This window comes from Diachasma alloeum, unplaced genomic scaffold, assembly GCF_001412515.2.
Source record: "Diachasma alloeum isolate Michigan unplaced genomic scaffold, Dall2.0 Dall_scaffold_00207, whole genome shotgun sequence".
Taxonomy (NCBI): domain Eukaryota; kingdom Metazoa; phylum Arthropoda; class Insecta; order Hymenoptera; family Braconidae; genus Diachasma; species Diachasma alloeum.
The window spans coordinates 1,314,317-1,338,244 of record NW_021680372.1 but is presented as its reverse complement, the minus strand read 5'-3'; the positions used below and the strand labels follow the sequence as shown (position 1 = coordinate 1,338,244).

General features: G+C 36.8%; 1 protein-coding gene across 2 annotated transcripts in view; it reads right to left on the bottom strand.

The window, feature by feature from the left end:
• The window catches only part of LOC107036245 (furin-like protease 2), an 89,732-nt gene extending 66,664 nt beyond the window's left edge, over positions 1-23,068 (bottom strand). Inside the window, exons 1-2 of one of the 2 annotated variants that reach the window (XM_015254052.2) lie at positions 22,967-23,068; positions 3,065-3,274 (exon numbers count right to left, since the gene is read on the bottom strand). The gene's annotated coding sequence lies outside the window, so the exon portion shown is untranslated. Of the gene's footprint in view, positions 1-3,064; positions 3,275-22,966 lie in introns of those variants that run through there. The other variant, XM_015254051.1, reaches the window with a different exon arrangement.
• Between the last annotated feature and the right edge of the window lie 860 nt (positions 23,069-23,928).

Below are 23,928 nucleotides of genomic sequence, written 5' to 3'. Positions count from 1 at the left end.
CGTTAGTTGCTCCTTTTCCCCTAAACCCTTCTGGGACGCAGGACGCACGACCGCTGCCCCCCACTCTAGGCCGTCTTATCGCTTTCTTTTGTCCTCTGTACGTATAGTCCATATGCTAGGGGTACTTCTGTGTACATTGAGATGTCCATTGGATTTTATTACTGGATTCTATGTTTTCGAGGTCGCTGATTGCGAATATGATGATCGTTTGTGCGAAATCGTGGGCAGTCTCCTTTGTTTATAACAATTTAATTGTTTAAAACGGACTATCGCGGAAACGGTTGGCTATAGGGGAAAATGTTTCAAACAAAAAATGTTCCTTATCAAAAAGTCGACATATTTTGTTTTATAACATTTTCTCATAGCTGTCATGGTTGCAGAGATATCGTGGAGACAAGTCCAGCGAGCTGCGCGCTGGCACTATTGCGCGGCGGCAACGCGCTCCGGAGTCTTTTTAAAAAAAATGGTTGGACGGAGGAAAAAATGGTTGAAACAAAAGATGTTCATTACAAAAAAATACATCAGGTCAGTTTTGTGGACTTGCATCCGCGATATCTCTGCAACCATGATAGCTATGAGAAAATGTTATGAAACAAAATATGTCGATTTTTTGATGAGGAACATTTTTTGTTTGAAACATTTTCCCCTATAGCCAACCGTTTCCGCGATATTCCGTTTTAAACAATTAAATTGTTATAAACAAAGAGACTGCCCACGATTTTGCACAAACGATCATCATATTCGCAATCAGCGACCTCGAAAACATAGAATCCAGTAATAAAATCTAATGGACATCTCAATGTACACAGAAGTACCCCTAGCGTATGGACTAGTAAACACAGAGATCCAAATAATTTTGTTCGAAAATTAAACTCTTTATTCCCTCTCATTTTTCTGAGAACTTGGGGTCGGTATTGGTTGAGGAGTGGGGGCCAGTGGAAAGCTGCTCATATCTTAGAAATGGTACCCCTATAGCCCTTTCGATGAGCAACGAGTGAGTCTATTGTGCTCTATTGTCTGATTTTTTAATTCTACTAGAAGGGATGCGCACTTCGCGCGCTAGCTAGTTTGTATGAGATCAATCTATGTCGTCATTTTTAAAAATCCAATTCCCCTGATTTTCACATTCTATAACAACAAATACCATTTTAAATGGTCTATGGATAGTTTCATTCACTTGACTAATAGTTAGAGAAAAACCCAAACCAAGCTGAATTTACAATAAACATCATGAAATTCAATTTTTGAATAAAAGCTCCCATCTCTCAAGAAAAATTAGGCTTAATCAAATAATTCTGGTGTCTATTTCAAGGTAATTTAATATATTTTCACCTGGGTATAAGATATCTCCATAGATTAGACAGTGGATAATAGAAACCGAACAAATCTCGTCATTAGAAGGAGAATCATGGAAATTTTCAAAACGTGATATGCTAAAATCGCTACACTATTGCTTATAACAATTGATCTGGTGGATGGAATAGATAATATGGGGTCTCAATTTGAAGAACTCGATGAGCCCTTCAAATCGACATATGATATATCCCCGCTGGTCAAGTCCGCAGCCTCAATAAATGGCAAAAACAGTCATTCCCGAAGTGTGGCATAAAGTAAATAAAAATGGAAACAATCTACAATAACTTACTAAAAACTGAATTAAATCAGATTTGTCATACATCATTTGGAAGGATTGTAAATGCTCTTCAAATTGATATGTAAATATCCCTGCCTAGTCCACTTGGGAGCATCGAAAAATCCGAGCAACGTTAATTTTCCAAGTGAAACATGGAAATTCCATTTTCACCTAAAAGTCTCATAAGTTTATGAAAAATTGGCACAATTGGGCAAATCAGGTGTCATTTTGAAGCTTATTGAATAAGCTTTCAATTGAGTATATCAAATATATGGCTCACGCAGAAGGAAGGATTTGACCATAGAAACCAAAGGAAAAACCTTGGTTACGGATACAGATTTTTCTATTAGGGGATTTAGGAAAAATTGATAATGAAACTAGTGGATTGGGCTGTTGGTCGCTCGCTGCGCTCGCTCCCATTGCGGGTGGGTTGGTAGCGGATGTATTCATGTGGGTCTGACCGGTCGGATGGGTTCACCCAATCAAAAGATGTCGCGTTCATGAGAAATGTGTCGCATTTTCATGAGACGAAGTACACCGCTGATCTCAGCATTTGTTTTCATATAATATTTCTCTTAACTCGAAATACGATAACATTTCTATATTGAGAGTTAATATTAACATCGGAGTGATATAAATAATGAGAAATTTGGAAAAACAACACACTTTCTTAGCAACTAACTTCAGATGAGTTCGTGACCAATTAGTAGACGCGCCAGTTGATAACGATGTATTCCAATTGGAATTTTTTTATTTCTCATTTATTGATAGAAAAACGGCAATTTTAGGAAGGAATCGAAGAGAAGTATGAAATTTTCTTCATTATAATCGTTCTATATGTGATTTTCATGAGAAAGTGTTCGTTGCTTTTTTGCCATTCTGGAATTTTCTTTCCGGGAAAACTCAAAAACCACTAAACAGATATCAGCCAAAATCTAATCCGCTCTAAGTTGAATGAAAACCTATCGATTGAAAAAAAAAAGTCAAATCGGACAATTCGTTCACGAGAAATCGTTAACCAAAATTTTGACCACACACATACACATACACACATACACACAAACAGACATTTTGTTTAAAATTGTCTAGGAATATCGAAAAGACCTTGAAACATGGAGATTTGATGAAAAATCGATTTTTGATTTTCGGGGCCATTACAATAACTTCCCTGCCGGGAAGTTGAAAAATCATTCTTAAAAGAGTGAAACTGCAGTAAAAATTAACTTCTCATTGTTTCTCACTTCTATAAATTCCTGAGAAAATATTAATATTCTTTCATTTTAGAAAATAATTAAAATCATGAAATTGAATGCACGAGTTGTTCTGCGACTAAAAACTATAATTGAAACTCTTTCACTCCAACCAGACACTTTAATTACACCAAAAAATGAAAGAAGAATGAAGTATCAAAATGAAGTATCAAAAACTTACCAGATACCATTGTTCCTTGAAGAGTGGATCCGTGAATAAATTTTGAAGTGGTGCGCCGCGATTCCGTTGACGATGGAATGCCTGACGCTGTCGAGACGGTGAATAGTCCTCGAACAAACTGGAATAGTCACTACCAAAACCGTAGGACCCAGGTATGTCGTAATCCCGCTTCTTACGCTTCTTCTCGTGCTGCTGTTGGAACCAGTGCACCTTGAGGAAGACAATAGACATTAATAATCACTTTTTCTATTCATTCCTTTAAAAATAGCTTTGGCATTCTTTTATTGTAGTGAGAGGGGATGAGAACAATGAAATAGAGTTGAACGATGAGATGTTTTGAAGTTTTTCAAGGAAGACTTTTTTGGTGAAGGTTTCTGATATCGGAGTATTGATTTTGGATATGATGGACAGTGATGAATAGGATTTTTCAGTGATATGGACGCTTCACGCGTGATGACAAACTTCCCCTCCATCATCCATTTGAAAGAGAATATGTTTCTACGTTTTCATGATTTATTTCATCAGTTTCTACTATATCATATGCGAGGCATTACTAGTAAAGTTCAAGGATAAAAATTCAAGATGATTTGAATGAGATCGCTCATCGATGACAATGTGATTTATCGAATTACCGATAAGCGACATTTTTATCGAATAACCATGAAATATTGGACAAATACCGTGAGGTCTATATTTCAGAGATGAATTTACAGATGAGAAATGTTTCAGTTTTTGGGGACATATCAAGTGAGAAAATCCTAGAAACGAGTGATTTTGTCAAAGAATTATATGATTGAAAATTGACTACTTGTGCTCTCTAGAACTTTGCTATTCCATTGTGGCAATTATGAACACAACACTAGGTCCTCGTCTTTCACTATTAATCACTTAAAAACAGAATCTAAAAGAAAAACAAACAGGTCATTGTTTAAAAGGTGATTTTTCAAGAAATTTATGAAGTATTTAAAATTGCTATTTAAACTTCAATTTATAATGATTCCATAGTCTGTCAACTAGAATTGTGAATTTTATACCAAATTTTAACACTTGAATATTTCTCGAAGTTTCAAATCCCTCATTGACTCACTTCAGTTTCTTGCTCCGAAACCTGGTAACAAAGAAGCCCTTTGTGCTAAACATACGCAGAGAAAGGACGTGTTGTAGCATGTCTGAGAAAATTTAGAGAAAAGTTCTGCTCTAGCAGTCCGCCAAGACACATCAAAAACTTTCTACCATCCACTGAAAAAAATCCGAGACTCGTTCAAGGGCGCGGCGCTTAATTAAAGGCATTGCGCCCATAAAAGCGTTTAAAAGCACGCGATTTTGATTCAAAGCAATTTCTTTAAAAAACAGGTGTTTGATTCAAAGTCGAGGGCATCTTTGTTCTAAAGGTCTATGAGTCTTTGACTTTTACAATTTAATGACGTATTGCATCAACTGCCTAACCCTTCAATTTTGACCCTATCGTAAAGAGGAGAAAGGAGATCGATCTCGATATATCCCGAAAATCTCGAATAAGCGTAAGCGAACGACTGAAACCGCAGCGCCACTATGTGAGGAGATGAGAAGTCGCGTGCGTAGCACGCGCGACCCATCTTGTTGATATAAAAATGGAAGAACCTTGAAGCAAAGGTTCCTGGAGGCCTATCATGAACAAAAAACGGAACGTTCACATCACGTGATCATTTGATCGCATCCCCTCGGGTTCGCATATTCCCGCATATTTCGAACAGAGGAATATGGAACATGGACTATCCAATTTCGGAATTTCATTTCGAAGTACCTCATGAAGGGGTTATGTAATGTAATGGAATAAATTGATAAATAAACACTGATAATAAATTAATTGGTGAATAAATAATTTATTAAATAATTAATTAAATAAAAAAATTATTCAATTTCGGAGTGAATTGGTGTTTTGTGGAGTGTTTTGCTCATTAATCCAAGAGGACATTAGTCCAAGAGTTTGTGACTGGAGTAGTGCCACAGATATAGGCCCGCCCAGAAGAAGAGGTAGGGGTCGATGATGGAAAAGTTGATGCTGTACTCGTTATAAGACTTGGTCACCCACCAGACTGTTTCGTACAGGTTAAGGGGCTGGAGGCTAAGCTCGAGATGCCCGGGGAGAGAGCCTCGAATATCAGCTGATCATCCACTGGGTTGAAATAATTGGCGTGAAATAAGTTTATTTTTATAAAATTCAAATGATCGTAGAAAATGTTTGTATGTATTTTTCATAAATCTCCACATAAAGAAAAGTAAAGTTGAAAATCTGAAATGCTGTTGCATAATTGCTATTATTTGGGGCCACTTATGGGCGTAATTTTTCAATTGATCAAGTAGCTTTTGAGATATAGCAATTCTTTAAAAATCTGTTTTCCTCAATATCTTAAAAACTATATGATCGAATTAAGAGTTGATTGATTGATGTATTGATAATTGTAATTATTAACTTGAATGGTTAGAACTGTTTTCTTCAATTCCACGATTGCTGCAACGCCTATTTTAATGGGTTTCTCTTTTATTCAATCTCGATTTCATTCACACTTGTGTGCAACGAGATATTAATTAGCAAAAAGCTAAAGAAAAATCAATTGAATTAATAAAGTGGTCGAAATGAAAATTTTTCATTTTACTTTCCAGAAGTTGCATAATTTTTATTAATGGATTGTTGGGTATTCACTCATTTTTAATAACAAATCAACAACAAAACTCATTGACGTACGAAATACTGCTCTAAACTTCACCAATTTCACCAAAGTATAATAATTAAACATGAAAAAAAAAACACTTTAAACTAGTCTTCGCATTATCCAAATTGCTAATATGATATGAATAAATAAGTGGACAATCCTCGTATGGAGCAATGCCGACAATGAACAATAAATTGAAGGGATTTTACTCAATCGGATAAAACTAAAAATTAATAAAATCGTTGATTCTGAAATCAATAGAATAGAAGGGATATTTTTGTATTCGGTAAAAACGTTTGAAGTAACGCGTTCAATTTTGAGAGGTTCATTTCCCATGCATACCATACATTGCCATTATAATGCGCTTTACATTGACTATCAAACTAGTAAAAACAATGTTTTTAATACAATTGCAATTTTTTAAAAATTGCGTAAGACTTTAATTTTTTTTTATTACGAATTTATACGTGACCTTTACCAATGGACATTACTGTTTTTAATTGAAAAATCCCTATTTGTCCAAACGTTGAGGAAAAACTGAAACTTATAGTATTTCATATTAACAACCAATGTAGTATTGAATAAGTAAAGTAAGCAACATGACTGGAATAATCGTATTATTTGATAAAAATGAAATTCATATACATGTCATAGAGATAGTATTGTTGAAGAACATACTATCTAATTCTAGAACGATGAATAATAAACAAGAAGAAAAAAAAAGATAAAACCAGTGACATCATTACCTTGTGTTGTGAATTGATGAAATATATTGCAGTTTTTAGAAAATATTCAATGTATTCACTCTCTCTTTTTTTTCACAGAATTTCCACAAGTTGTATAGTTTTTATTAATAAATTTTTGCGTGTTTACTAATTATTTTTAATAACAGATCTATGTAAAATGCATTTACGTCCTAAATACTGCTCTAAACTCCACCAAATTCTCCTTTTCACTAGCTAAAGTAATTAAACATGAAGAAAAAACCTCTGCGAGAATGATATGAATAAATAAGTGGAAAATGTCTCTACATTGACACTGAGGGGATCTTTACACCTGAGAGACTGAGTGCTATTGCTCAGAAATACAATATTCCTGGGTAAAATGTTGTGGACAATGCGGCTTGTGCTCTTGCCTACAACACAGACAATCAGAGTCAGCTGCTCATTCAGGCCAGTGCCATGATGACAGATTGTTGACAGTGCAATGGCAATTTACAGAACTGATTTCTCTGGGAGGGAGGGAATTGTCTGCCAGGCAGATGCACCTGGCCAGGTTCCTCAGGATGCCGATAAGCATGGGGTGGCTGTTGTCAAAACCAATAAGGTGGTTACTCAGGTCGATGGGGCTGCCAGTATGCTTAGAGGGGACCAGAAGAAACCCATTGGGGGGAACATCATTGCTCATGCCAGCACCACCAGGCTTTATCTCAGGAAGGGGTGGGGGCGATTGACCCTGCTTTGGGATGACTTCCGTTAATGTTGAACCAAACTCCGGTGATATTGAATCAAGGACGCACATCCTATTCAAATTGTGATCTCCAAATCAATTAAACCAAACTGAATTATCTTGACTCATCCAACCACTAAAACTCTGAAAAATATTTAAATCAAACTAATTTTGTGCTATGAAATACTCAAGTGAATTTATATTGTGTTAATCATATTACTCTTCCAATTAATCAGAATCAATCTTAAAATCAAATTGTATCTGTTGATGAATAATACAACCAAACAAATTAAAAATATTTTATAAAGTTCAATCAACTCGAATATTTATATAGACTTTCAATATCGCGTTAAAAAATCGAATCAATGAATCAATTAGATAAAACTGTTGTAATTTACCTTTTCAAATATTTAATCCAAAAAATTAATTAACAAAAGGGAAAAGGAAATATTCTAATAAGGAATGCAAATACGTGAACGATCCAATGTAACAGACATTCAAAGATCTGTCAATGGTAAAATTTTTTGGAACTCGTATTAAACATCCAAGTGAATTAAATCCATTAAAAATCATGTTTTTTTTCATTTCAAAATAACAATAATAGTACATTTTGATATAAGGTCGTGAAGGGCGTCTTCAGACGAATTTGAAGTTTGCCGCGAAAAATCACACGAGTTTGAAAAAAAGCGTAACAACTGAATGTCAAATAGTTTTTTTGTCACAGACGTGTCAAATGCGAGATTCAAAAAGAGAAAGGAGGCTTGGGAGGGAGCTCGGGAGGGGGTCCAGGGGGACTCGGTCCCTGGTGGGGAGGGGGTCTTCGCCCCCTACTGAAAAAGTCCAAATATCTAAAAAAAAAAAAGATGTGATAAAAATGACAAAAACCAAATTTTAGAATAATCTGAGTAAAATTATTTGTAACTTGAGAGCATTGTTAACGCGATGCAACAGTGAGCATGTGACTGGAGATTTTCTATCACCAAGTTTCAGTGACGTCTCAATCTTGAATCGTTGGGATTTAATTTCTCAATCGCAGCCATCAAAACTTCTAGTATTCCTAAAAATAAAGCAATATATCTGTATATCTATATCAATATATCTATATATCAATATATGAATATATATTGTGTCAATGTATCTATATTTGCTTGATCATTACTTTTGAGGATTGGGAACAATTCTGTTCATTTAATCCTTAAGCTTGTGGCTTTCATCACACCTTGATTTATCAAATCCAATAATGAAATTCGAAAACATTGATTGCATCAAACCTCTAGTCGAATAAATCATCCCTCAATCTTCTCCTATCCCCCTGCTCTGGTCATCCCGCCATCCACGAGATTTCTAATTTACGTGAAACTCGGAACCAACTACTTACTCACACTACCCATAGCCCGTCCGTAGTTCAATGAAACTAGGGGAGACGACCCAACGAAAATCCACCGGTTAAACTAAATAATAACTGCGAGCGTTCCATAATCCGTCTGCGCATCGTTGCCCAGCGTAATGACTTTTATATGAAACTGCGGTGAAACAAGATTTTCAGAAGAAGACTTTAATCAGAGAGTTAAAAAAGCATTGTAGGATAATCCGAGCCACAACCCACGGAAGTGTTCAATAATCAATTTATAAATAAATTAATGATGGGAAACAAAAGAAAAAATCTCTCATTAAACTGTGAGCAGTAAAATATCGCTTTATCCCGCAATCAGAAAGGATTAAAACGAAATGAGCGTTAAAAGCATTGACAAAAACATCGATTATTCCGTGAAGAATGATAAAGTCTCTGGTGCTACGCAAATGATGAGCGGGGATTTGGATTGGGAATTAATGAAAGCAATCAAATAAAAAAAACACTCGTTGAAAGAGTGAAAAAAAATAACTGCATTACTGAGGTTAATCGAAATACGCGGTAGCGTATCGGTTAAGGAAAAATTTAGACTCTGACTATACAAAACTGGCCGAACGTTACCGTGCATCTATACACTAAGCAACTACCTACTCCACTGCCTCCAAATCATATCCATTAAGTAAAACGCAAACGTGACAAACTACATGAAAAATACTTTTAGTTACATTATATAAATCGGTCACAAGCTTCTCATTGATGTAACCATATTTTTATTCGAATCGATATTTAAAAAATTACGTGCATAGCAACGGGTTCATATGCACATTCTAGCATTTCACATTATCTCCTATGATTTTTTTGTTACGGAGTTGGTAGCAGTACAGTACAACTACACGTACCAAAGAAGGAGCCCGGGAATTTACAAATTGAATGTGGTGCATGAATGATAAATTCCACAGATATTTTTCAATTGCGTTCCGTGCGTAACTGAATTCTCGAAAGTTATGGAATTGAAATTCACTAGAATGTTCTGTTTTGTGAGAGGCAAAAAAATAAAAAATAGCTTTCATTCCATTTTGGAAAACAGAAATAAAAGGTCAGGAGAATAACCATGTGGCTGTTTAAAAAAAAACTTGCAAAATCTGCCTAGAAAACAGAAACAAATGTTTTTTGAAAAAAACTGCGCCAAGGAAAAGTTTTACTTGATTCTTACTGAACAGTAGAAATTTTTGAAAAATACAAAGAAATGAAAGAAAACCCAACTCAAAAATGTGAAATGAATGGTCATAGGGTACAATCAGATGTCTATGAGAAAAATATTTCTGTATCGAATAAGGACTGGAAAAAAATTTTCTATGAAATAAAAAATCTGTAGAAGCAGGACCAACGTCCATGGCGGGGAGTTTTTTAACTCACTGTCGAATTTTTTAAAAATCCTTATTCGATTTAGAAATATTTTTCTCATAGACATCTGATTGTGTCCTATGACCATTTGACTATGTTCATTTGACATTTCTGACTTGGCTTTTTCGCTGAATTTTAGAAATTGAAAAATACACCAACAAAATTACTGATTGAGTCGACGTTGACTTGATTCTAGCCGATTTTAGATCTATTTCATGTCGAACTCCATCCATCTGGATTCCGGGCACGATATGAATCGAAAAGTGAATTATTTCAGGCACAAACATCTCGAGTCGACATCGGTTGAATCAAGTCGAAAAAGTGATGAGGGCAGAAATCCCGAAAATAAATAAGAGTCAAAACAGAGGGTCAGAAATAAGAGCCAAAATTAACCCTCTGACGAGAAGGCTTAGTAACACAAACCTCGCCATGGCACGGATGCCTGTACCCCTAATCCCGCTCACACCGACGGGAATTGATAGAACTTCTTCGTCAGAGGGTTAAGGTTGTTGTCGTGTAACTTTTTTTTTCGACAGTTTTTTTTTAATTTTTATTGTAATTGCAATTGACCAACTCAAACTTAAGATAAATTTTTTTGAATTTTACATGGTGTTGGATACAGTTTCATCGTTTTTAATTTTTAAAAAAACAACCACTCGACTTTTTTTATTAAAAAAAAAACAGTGTAGAAATAGTGTCAATCAATGTACAGAAAAAAAATGAAATTGATTGACCATTTCATTTTCGAGAAATCATCATAGAAAGTTATTTTTTCTCCCCAATGGGCGGGGCAAGTGAGTTCAGTATGCGAGTCGTGACAACAACGCAGCTTCGAGTCGGTGACGCGGATGTATTTGAAATGGTCGGGTTATAATGAGTAGTTAAAAAATGCGGTAATTCAGTCTTTTTTTTATTGACTATCTATAAACACTAATAATTAACAAACATGGAAAATAGTATTAATAAAATAATAGATAGTCATGTGTTATTTGACTCACGACTCTCAAAAAAAGAAATAATTTTATCAATAACTTTTTTAGTTTTCGTAACTCGGGGTTTGTTCATGTCATTTCGTTCTGATAATAATTGCATCAATCCTCCTTTTTGTTTACTCGCTGTCAACATGTCAAATGAGATACCAGAGTTGGCCATTTTTTTAAACATGTTGTTAGATACATTGCTCTTTGAACCCATTAACGAAGGTAATAATGTCAATGATTTTTCTTTGGTAATTTCCGATACGATACACTCCAAGTACGACTTTTTTGCAAGGAATAATTGTTCCTTGATTATTAATTTCTCTGACAATGTTTCTAAAACTTCAACATCAAGTAGTGCTTCATGGAAATTACTACTAATTTCCAGAGAATGGATTCCAGAAGAGGATGGAATTGAGTTCGTTTTTCATTTTCAACATTTTCTAATGATAGTATTTTTTTACAACTGCATTTTAAATGTTCACCAAGGACTGAAAGCTCAACAATTCTCCTTCCTGAGCAAATATTCGTTTTTTAATTCTCTGGTTCAACCTGACTTGTATTTGCAGCAGTGTCTTGAAGTTTTTGGTTTTCTTTGACACGCACCATCTTCGAAGCAAAATTTCGCTGTTTATTCAATACATGCGCTTTTACAAACCTCCCTTTGTGCTTCAGCGGATTCGACATTTTTCTCAATGATTTTATAACACTCACCAACATAAACCACGAATTCTAGCAGGTTCGGAGTCACACGAAGAGAGACACACGAAGAGAGAGATACACTGGGCGTGGTTGCCACGATCGACACCATTCGGCGTTAGCTGTATACGCACGTATTCATGTATAGTATTCATGTATGCGTGAGCCAAGTCGAACTGTACATCAGCAAAAGTTTGTGTTTCAATAGGGGTTCTTCGTTTAGCGGGATACCAGCCCAAAGCGTGGAAAATTTCAAGTGTGACTCTTTCGCGACAACAACCTTAAGGGGAAACGGAACCCTTTTGTCTATATGAACTTTTACAATTGTGTTTTCTCCTACCAATTATTAATTTTTATCTATGACAAGTTTATTGACTCGATCATTGCATTGTCAAGTCAATGAAGTAGTTTGATAAATAAAAAATAATAATTGCAGGAGAAAACACTTTCCTTAAAGTTCATATAGACACAGGGGTTTCGTTTCCACTTGAGGGTTACGAGAGTCGAGTGTGAGAGTCAGAAATAATGGTTTAAAAATCGTGAAAAAAATAAATACATAAAGACTGACGGTACTTCTACATAATTTGCGTGAGTTCATTTTCGACAATATCATATTTGATTATAAAAATATTTTAAAGCATGAGACCTTTCTCGGGCCACGTGAGTTGAGATACTCGGGAGAATTAAGCGATTGAAGAAAAATTACTTGTCTCAAGTAAATATGTTTCAGATATTAGAAATTTTTTCCTCAGTGCATATCAATGGAAAATGAAACAAAAAACCCCGATTTCTTTCGTCATGGATAATGAAATCAAATCAATTTTCCATTATCCTAGGAATGGAGAATGGAAAACAAAAAATTTCGATTACTTTCATCGTGAATAATGAAACCAAATCAATTTTTCATTGCTCTAGAAAAAGATAATGGAAAACAAAAAATTTCGATTACGTCCATTGTGAGTAATCGAACCAAATCCATTTTTAGTTGGCATAATAATGGGTAGTGGAAAATGAAGAATTCCAATTACTCTTATCATGAATAACGAAATGCCATTAGTTATTCATCACAATAGTAATGGATAATGGAAAACGAAAAAGCCCCATTTTATATAATGAAACCAAATTCATTTTTCATCATCATAGTAATGGATGAACATCCATTCTGCTTCCGCTTCTACTTATTCCAAAAATGCTATCTAATAATATCCTTTGACGTCACACGATTAGGAACGCTATATAAACTCCTTTCTTCAGTGAAAAATGATTGAAGTATGAAGGATGGTGGAGCTCGATATAGCTACCCGAAATTTGAAATGAAGAAGTAACATTTTTTGCGTAGATTTTTCATGTAAACTAATATCGAGAATCATCCTGGCTCCCAGGTTCCCATCCAACCGACTCCAAAAATCCTATCCAATAATATCCTGTGACATCACAAAATGTGGAATGCTGTATAAATCCCGTCCTCAGCGATATTATGTTCAGAAATGTTTCTCCTGTCAAACTAAACATGAATGCTTTTATGCATTTTTTCCTTATTCCAATTATTTCCGACGATATTGAGGGTCAAATGAATTGCCCAGTATGGTGATGCGCGATATGGACGGCCGCGTGGTGTACGAATTTCAGCGTGAAATTTGACTATCGGATATCTCGGAAAATAATCCGAATAAGAAAAAAATCCATCAATTCTAATAGGTTTAATTGGTCAAGAGGAACATTTTTTATTTCAATTTTTCGGACCTTGAATAGTTTTCGTGAAATTTTCGTTTCAATAATTCAATTGTTAGTAACTTTTTTTCTATCCTTTGTTGGCAAAACGATCTTCAAAGTCGGATTCCACTCATCAAAAACAAAAAAATACCCAGTCGACCTATTTATCGCATTTTTCATACTTTACTAATAAAATGATGATACTTTCTGTATTCCGAGGGTTCAGCCTACTTCACTGCTCATTTTTTGTTCATAGTCTATTTTACCGCGCTATGTTATTTTATCTCGTGGTTCATTTTCTCTGGTAGCCCATTTTACCACGCTCTTTCCTAAAATTATTAAATTAATGAGGTACATTTCATAATTGATTAGATGACTTTTCAATGATGTGGACCTACAATTACTGCTTCATTGAGTAATACAATGTTTTTATTTCTGATTATCATCATATAAGGAACAACATTTCGATAGCCATTATTCAATGTCACAGTAATGCAAATTTTGATGGTTAATATTACCCATTAACCGAAGAATGAAAATATATTAGTTTTCCTTATTGATTAGGTGAGCATTCAACATTATTGCATATTTCATTACTGATTAAATGACTATTTGGAAATATGGAAGTGTAACTAGGGGCAACATGGACCCCTGATGTAAAAGTGATAATTTTTATTGAAAAAATTCATCCGTTCTTGTTTACATTGACGTATTACAAGCAATAAAGGGTCTAGCCGAAAAAGCATGGTGAATCTGCCCCCAGCGAATTTCAATGTGGCATTTTTTTCACATATTCATCACCTAAAAAAACGATTCTGTGCAAAATTTCAGATCATTAAATTGATTCCCTGAGAATTTTCATGGCTAAAAAAACATTTTTTTCAATTTCATTATTTTTCGTGTACTTGAAAGCTATTTAAAAATCCGAAAAGATTCTGAAAAATCAAAAGCATCTCAAAATTGAAGAAAAAAATTTGTATTATATTTTTTATTGCTGAATTATATTTTTAATCGCCACTTCTTTCTTTAAAAAAATTATTCTCATAGGTACAGACTTTTCTACCACTTTGACAAAAATTGATGTAATTGTAGCTTCAATTCCCTATATTTTGAAAAAAAAAGTTCTAAAATTCCACCTGCAACACATTTAAAAAAAATGAGAACGATGAATTTTCGCGTTTTTTACTAGAGATCTTTCCATGAGTATCTCTACAGGTCTGTTAATTGATTATTATGACTAGACTAGTATTGCGATATATCATACTTCTATAGGATAGCAACTATGGGACAAAATAACTAGTGAAGCGGGAAAACAATTAAAGTCGACTTACCTCTCATCTGAGTTTTCGAGGAATATCTCCGACTCTAAGGGAGATAGCGAAATTTTTGTAGTGACCTTGTTTGAAACGCAACTAAAATTCCAGAACATTCTGGTCGACCATCGGCCTACTTCGAAAATCTCCGGGACCCTTCGGGTCATCAGTCATAAGTCACCGAAACACGCGCGAATCAGTTTAGGCTTAGCCTCTCACCGTACAAGTCTATCTCGGGGAAATCACCTGTACAAGTTTTATATCGCACCTCACCGAGTACAGTAGCTTCTTGAACCTCACCTAGCTCACTAGTAATCAAGTACATAACTTGTCTTTGTAAGATCACCGTTTTGTTCAGTACATCACCTCTGTTGATTAAATCCAGTCTAAATTCAGTGACTCAACGAATTAACAGTGAAAGACAATTATCAGTGTAATTAGACATTCAACAATTAAATTACCAAAGAGTGTACATAAGTTTTGACAAAGTGGTTCGATCCCACAAAATAAAGTATGATATTTTAAATCCGGCTCATCAGTAATTTTTCCAACATCTCCCTCCATATTTTCATCCCACATCCACCCTAAATCTAGTCATTCACCAAACAGACCTTTTTTGTAGCTCTTAATCATCTCTACAAAAAAGATAACGAGAAAAATGTTGCCATCCGGAAAGATGAGCAAACAAGTGGGAGGAACGAGCCAAATAATCAGGAGGATCAAATTATCAGAAGGGTCGAATGGAAGAGATGAGTAAAATGATCGAATGGAACATATAGGCCAAACGGGAGCGGGTAAGCCGAATAATATTTACAAAAATGAGCAAAACAAATAAGTATATAATCAGGAGGATCGAATCCAAAACCCAGAGACTTTCAAAATTATTGGATATTTCCTGAAAGCTGCATTGCAAACAAATGAAGGTATCAAATTCTGCAGGCTAAGAATCCCGAGTGCGCAGCACGAGGAATTGATCTGCAGACTTGACACACTCGTTTCTTTACAGGAGAGCTTCAAGGAAATATACGATGAATTTTGAAGACCAAAGGGTACGCGGATCATAATTTCCTCAATTCTGATATTCGCCGACAAAGGTGCCGTGTTCGGGGTTACATGACACTTTTCACCAAAATGCTAGGAATATCCTTCAAAAGAAGGGAAAACAAATAATAGGCAACTGTGAAATTATCAGTTTCATAATTCACCTGTGGCCCGGTGATTTGTCGAAATAAAACAGGTGGAGGTGTCACATGATTCCGAATACTGTATTCTGATTGAACGAAATTAGACTGGAGGAACTATTAAAACATCTAAAGAATCCGCTCCCTCGAACTGGTGTTCTCAGCGAGAGGAGTTACAAACTGTAAATCAATTTTATTTTTTCAACCGAAAAGAACATCCATGGGGTAACATCAATTAACTACTCCCTACATGCCTCCTACAGAAATCCCTCTGTTTGGAGAATGACTAGGTTTAGGGTGGATGTGGGATGAAAATGGGGAGGGAGATCGTGGGAAAATTACTGATGAGCCGGATTTAAAAATCACACTTTATTTGTGGGATCGAACCACTTTAATCGGAAAATTATGTACACGTCTTTGGTAATATATATGTAATTTCACTGGTGATAGTCTAATTTCACTGATAATTGTCTTTGCAAGTTAATTTGGTGAGTCACTGAATTTAAACTGAATTTAATCAACAGAGGTGATGTACTGAACAAAGGTATTAAATTTTGAATTCTAATTGACTGAACCGACTATGTCATTATCGTAACGATACCGAAACACAACTGAACGACTGCTCGATATGAACTCTTAATAATGTTGATTAATACTCGTTAATAACTATTCGGTGAATTACTACACGTTGAATTACTCGTTGAGTTCTACTTAATACTTGTGGACTAGTTGAGAGACTACTACTTAGTTGATGTGAACTCGTTGAAATACGAATGGATACTACTTTTCGTTTTTCTCTAGTGGGTGCCGCGCTGACCTGTGTCCGTTGACCCGAAGGGTCACGGAGATTTTCGACGATGGCCGAGGTAGTCGACCGTGAACAATATGGAGATTTTAGCTGCGTTTCAAACACCCTCCTTAAAGCTTTCTTTTTTTTTCAATCAAGCAAAGAGTCAACGTGATAATTTTGCTTTGTTGCCAAGTTTTTATTTATTTAATATTTTTTCCCGTCCACTATTTACCCGGAGTTGAGTGTTCAATTACGAATATAATAATGTAATGTATTTTATCATAGATTCCGTACAAAGCCTGCTTGCCCTCGTTTTTATTTTCTTTTTTCAATTCAATTTTTTTGGGATGCAAGATTTGCCTCATGGTAGAGATTTTATGATGCTTAACGACTATTTGACTGATTTCCTCGGCGCTTTTCGAATCCAACTTTGATAGAAATGGAAATTTAAATGGGAGTTCCATTTTTAATCGGCGTTCCATCATACCCTGCGTCTCATTTTGCCCCACAGGTGCTCTCCTATAAAAGTATCCTGAGTGAAAATTTCGCTCAGGCCACCTGAAGTCAGATCAGAAATGGATCCGTCTGTAGTCAGGTTTGATGATCAGGTGAAACCTGGTCAAAACCTAGAGAAACACTGATCCGGCGTTTCTGAGGTCAAGCACAGCCTAAAGTCATTTTGATCAGATTCGGATCTGACCACCCTGATTTCAATTTGAGCAGAGTATCCTGAGATGAATCTGATCAGATTCAGATTCCATCACCCTCATGTCAATTTGAGCAGGACATCCTGAAATAAACAATATCAGATTGGGATTTGATCACCCTGATCTCAATTTAAGTACGGCATCCGTCGCATCAAGGGTCAGGCGTCTTGAGGATCAAACGTAGCAAAGATCAGGTCTTGAGGTTCACAAGAGTCAGATGTTTACAGGACTCGAAGTCTTATGGGTCAAATATTTCAATGGTCAGACTAAAAAATCATCATAAATCATAAGGGTCAAATGTAAACGGAAAGATGCGTGAAGGGGACGCAGTGCTGGTTAAATTCAACCCTTACTATCAGAAGTCTATCTAGAAATTGTTTATTGTCAGCAATAGTGCAGAAATAATATTTGGAGACGATATGTGCAAACGAATCTCATAATAACAATACCAAATTTACAATGTAAGATTAGCGCGGTTGTCTAGTGGTTAGAGCATAGGTTTAGTAATCGTAGGATCCCGCGTTTGAAGTCAGTCATACGATTATGATCGTAATTTTTTTTTTGAAAGTTTAATTGTCAATTTTTATTAATGAATATTAATAATGAAACTGGCCGCATTCCTCCGATCTGGATCCATGGGGCTTGATCAGGTTTGGATCTGCCAGGCCTGATCCAATTTGGGTCTAAAACGGCGTTACACATTTGATCAGGACCTGATCAATTCACATGATCACAGTTTGATCCTACGTCAGGGCTGACCTGATCAAATCCTGATCAAAATTTCCACTCGGAATGATATGTCCCAATACTAGCCTAGTCACAGTAATCAATCAGCAGACAGATGGAGATGATTCGTAGAAGGGTTTCTGGTGGAAAACGCGAAAATTTATCGTTTTTATTTTCTTTAAATGTGTTGCAGGTGGAAACTTGGAATTTTTGCTTTGAAAATGTAGACAATTGAGGCTAGAATCACGGCAATTTTCGTCAAAGTGGTAGAAAAATCTGTGTGTATAAGAATGATTTTGTCAAAGAAAGAAGTGTCGATTAGAAATATTATTTAGCAATAAAAAATGAAATAAAAAATTTTTCCTTCAATTCTGAGATGTTGATTTTTCAGTATTTTTTCAGATTTTTAAATAGCTTTTAAGTACGCAAAAAATAATAAAATTGAAAAAAACTGTTTTTCAGTCATGAAAATTCAGGGAATCAATACAATGGTCTGAAATTTTACACAGAATTGTTGTTTTAGAGTCATACTTCGCAAAGACCAGGGCTAGTGATGCCGCGATACAGTCCACGAGACATCACGAGACAATACTTTGGAGAGATTGTCTCGGTATCAGTGAACACGGATATTTTTGGTCTCGTCTCAGTCGATGACTCCGAGTCAATTTATCTCATCTTAGTTTCCAGTTTTTCGCGATTTTTATATGTAGAAAACCGAGACTTGACAAACCGAGACAAAAATCGAGATTTTACATTAAAAAACACGAAAATCTTGAGACCGGGATGAGATAAATCGACTCGGAGTGATCACGAGAGTTGTCGATACTGCCTATTTGGAGACTAAGATGAGAGCAAAGCTTTTCATGTTCAATGAGACCGAGATCATCTCTCAAAAGTTTTGTCTCGTAAAGTGTCTCGCGGCATCACTCACCAGACCTCATGCATCGTCGAATGATACTTCCAAAGGCCGCGGTCTGCCTTGTTTGGATGTTGAATGGAAAAAAGATGAAAATAATTTTAACAGTTCAGATTGTCTTTTTAATAACAATAATATATTCTGAGTAATTATGCCGGATTGTACAGTAGACACGAATATTTAGCGGACTGTATTTTAGTTGAAGTGGGAACTGTAACTGACTGGAAAATTGGGAAGTCGCAGCTTTTATGTGCGTGGAACCTGGAGAAAATTTGGAGGTTCTCTATAATTGGTCGTTGGGCGGTGGAAGGGATCACGAGTTGAAAGAGTGCTAGGATTGGACGAAAAATGAAGGGAAGGAGATCGCTGAGCGGGAAGCGCTGTGATTGGTTCGGCGCTGTAGATTTTTGGACACGTTAGGATGGAGGAGAAAGGGGAAGTTTGGGACTCAGAAGTGTCGATGTAGGTCACGACACCTACATCCCTGGGTTCCTGGGGTGCTGACGACAAACTGTCGGGACTAGGGATTAGATTATTGCACGGGATTAGCAATATTCGAATATTATGGGTCGTTTATGAGGCCCGGTGCAAACTCGAAGTGATTAAATGAGTATAGAGGAACAATTGATGGGGAACTACGCGAGGAAATGAAGGTTGAGGAACAATTGGCGGGGAAATACGCGAGACATGAATTTTAAAGGACAATTGGCAAGGAAATACGCAAAGCAATAAAGGTTGGGAATGGTTGGTGGGAAACGACCGAAGAGGAGACAAATTATTTTGTGGATTTGGGAAATCGTGAAACAAGCAGCTGCAGTAAATATTATTAAAAATAAGGAAAGAAATAAATTCGACTGTTTCATGGAACTATTGCTCACGAATCAACACCTCGCAAACTTCAAAATCGTAACAGTCATGCCTCACGAGGACCAAACGTTGCGCGGGTTGTCTCTATTATCAGGGCGATTGATCGGTTTGTAGATCAATCCTTTTGGATGAAGGGCCTGAATCATTCGCAAAGAAAAGAGAATCCTTGTTTCAAGGGAAATCACCTTGATTTAAATGATATCACTTGTACTAGCATTCAGAGGTTGTCTTCCATCCAATGCCCGAGAATTAAAATAGTTTTAGATGGTCAATTACTCCGAATTTGGTGAGTTTTAAAAATTGCCAAATATTGTTTTTTTTGCTTCAGTATATGAAATAACATTTGCCACAATCGCATTATCAGTTCACGAAATATCAAAGATTTTTAACAGACTCAAGAATAACAAAATCAGGAATCAGAAAATCCGAAATACCTCAGGAACTAATGATATGGCTTCAACGAATTTCATATCTATTATGAGCATGAAAGTTATCTTGAAAATGACCTTAAATTCATCCAAGGTTACTCAGCTAATCTCGGTTTATGAGCAATCAAAAATGATCTACTAGCCGTTTCAAGAGTATTGAATACCCTGGTAGGAGATGGGAAAAGGCTCAGGGTAGGCCGACGATGGCCCGGTGCTGGTCAGTATTGGGCCAGCCTTGGTCAATCTTGGCCCATTCCTCATCTCCTACCTGTGTAGTTTGTGAACGTCAATCAGTCGAGATTTGATGAATTCTCTCCAAGATTAGAATTTTTTGTTGTGCTCTAGAACGAAATGCCATCTGTTGAAATCGCACTATCAGTTCATAAAATATCAAAATTGCATCATTATCCAATTAACTCCAGGACTAGAATCACCGTTTCGCTTGCAAATGACGAAAGCTAACATTAAACCCCACAACGAGTCGATTCCTCTCACACAATCAACCCCCTCTACCCACCTAAATCCAATGACAATATGACTCTCAACCTCTTATTTACTTTTTCCCCCCAGCGATGAAAATTTATTTTATCACATATTAGCAGGATAAACCCGTCTGATGGAACCAGCGGTCGAAATCCAGGTACAGAAAGCCGTGGAACGCACAAAGGTTGCCAAACCAGTGAGAGTGGGGTTAGTTCACGGACCACGTTCTTTTAATGGCCACAGCGACGACGCCAAAGTGGTCCAAGGGATTTCCCAAGCCGAGCAATTAAGGTGTTTACTGAGCAAACGGTTTTTCTTCCATGGACGTGAGTCTTTCCCCTCCCCTTCCCACTTTGCTCTTCAACCGGGCTCCTTCCTGTTATCTACACTTCTTTGCTCTGACCAAGGAGCTCCCGAAAGTGAAGCGGGTGAGTACGCGTTTTATTGGCTAGTGGATAGATCGTTATGTCGATATATCCCGTCGAGGATAAGTGGAAGATGGCTAGAGTTAGGAGTTCGTCATTGAGAAGTTAATTGGGTTCTCTCGGAAATCAAGAGGGTTAGAGGAAATATTGAAATATCGGAGTCATTGGAGCGTATCGCGGAGCATCGATACGGCAGTGCGTGTAATTGGAGAAATTATTAGTGAGTTTTTTCATGAAGAACGAACGTAAGTAGAGACGGGCTGAGAGAGGATATTGGTATGGAAGTGTGGAGAAATGAACTCTCTTTGATTGTGAATATCTCGAGATTGACACAGGGAGACGAGTAGGGAAGTTAATTTCAATCGACTTCCCATAAATGTGTAAGTATTTTTATAAGCTTTGACGTGAGACTACAAAAGATTTTTGGGAAGTACGTCTTTACTTGTATCAAGAAGCTCATGGCTGGGGAATTGATAAGAAGAGAATATTTCACACTGAGAACAGAAACCAGGACTCTATCCTTGAAAAGCATTAAAAGTTGTTCTGAAACATCTCGCATGCTTCCCATTTTTCATCATTTGCATCTTTTCCGAGAGAAGGAACTTTCAAATTTCATTTTAATTAATCTCAATCAATACCTTCCTTGTTCCATTTTTTAAAATTCTTGTTGCTTAGCAATTATAACATTCCTGATAGAAAGTGAACTCTCCGGCCGTACTGATCACCATCGCTATCAATCACCCGCCAAATCAGAAATACCACATATCACCCCCTCCCACCTCCATTCAATTACAAAATTTCCATAAATGAGCCGTCATCATACTCCCACTTCCCTAATTATGAGCTTACATTTCTCCCACAGCTATCGCTACAATCTCCCCGCCTCTACCTGGAAATCGATTTCCCAAGATACATATCCCGTCTCCCCTGGTTACAATCAATTTCCACCAGTTCAGTTCAACTATTGATACACCAAACGCCGTTTCTCCCTGTCCCTCCGAAAATTGAGTAATAGCTTACCTGATCGATTTATAATCGGATACGAATGACTGGTCGCATGCTAGTATCCCACCCAGTCTTGCTGTATCGTAGCACAAACAAGTTAGCTTGTTGGTCACTGGTGTTGGGACAAAGTCAGGTAATAGAAGGATGTTGAAGGGAATGGGAGGACAGTTGGAATGGTTGATGGAGTTCCTCTGTGGACGAGTGAATTGAAACGTTGGATGAACGAAAATAAACGAGGACAGAAGATCGATTCGCCATCTAGTGACTAGTTTGATCGATCAGCTATTCGAGTACGAATCTGACGTCCTATACCCCACTCCCTTATCTATTCTAGTTTCCCTGCTCTCTTTATCCAATGAGGGGTACCTTCTACAAACAACAAACAACTCAGCTCATGTTCACGACCCTCACGGGAGCTGCGAACGACGCCCCGCTATAACCTAGTCTTGTTGATCGATCGGTTGCTCCGGAGCGATCTGTAATCGTGGCAACAAGAGGTGATTTCAAATTACATTCCATGCACACAGTTGCTAGGAAGTGGGAGAAGGACCAGAAGGGGTGGGTGGTGAAAGGAGGAGGCACCTCTAATCCAGCCCTCGTAGAATCGATTCGACAAGTGAATCGTAGGTTAGGACCCACCCGTGGACCATCGTGTGTAATCTAATTAGAGTTGGACCATGTAAACTTTGAGTTAATATCATTGGCTTGAGATGCACGACAGGTTGAGAAAGGATGCACTCAAACTGGGTTTTACTTGAGTACAAAATCGACTTACCTGGGGCTCATCGCGGAGAAGTTTGTGATGGTGTTCGCTTGTGTCCAGGGAGCGCTTGTGGATGTGATGATGAGTGAAGAGGTAGTAGTTCTTCAGGGCACCAATCTGCAACAAGAATGATGAATTTTGTAAAAATATTAATATTTGTATAAGGTATTGATGGGTTGGTAATTGCAGATTAATTAAGTCCGAGAGATCGGGGAGACAAGATTTCTTAGATTATTCAGACGCTCGTCTCGAGTTGGGGTAATAATATCTTCCTTAAGGTAAGTGTGAATGGGATGACCCGAGGAGCAAGTGGCTCAGTGGCTCAGGCTTCAGCCAGCCCTATTCTCATGGTCGATATTAGGCTAAAATAAGGGTGATTCACAAGGTCATCTACGAGGCTCAATTCAGGCCTAGTTCAAGCCTTAAGCATTAAGACTGACGAGGAACACTACGCAGGTGTCCCCCTCCGATTTCGATGAAACTTAAATATGTTATAGGGGACCCAAAACTAAGGGACACGTATTTTTTTTTAGCTGCCCATATTGGGTTTTAGGGGGTGAAAGTGCTCTCTGAAGTTGACCACCTCTCGGGGTCATTTTTCGATTGCACACATAAGGAAGTTTTTTGAACAACTCTTTCGCAGTGTATCATTCTGCATGAAGGTCACAAGGAATGATGAAAATGCGAATTAGAACCGTCTCCGGGGGTGAAATATGGAGGGTAAACTACGGTGACACGTCTAAACTCCATGGCGTCATTTCAGCACAACACGTCAATTCAACATTTTCATTTTCTACCAAAACTATTTCATCATTCGGTTTTTTCATCATGTTCAATTTCAACATCAATTTATTTGAACATATCATTTTATTTTTCACAAAAAACACATCTAAGTATATTATTAAGTGCACGTGGTTATATACATTTGATCAGCGCGAGTGAGTATATTCCATGGGTTTATCATTTGGGTTGGG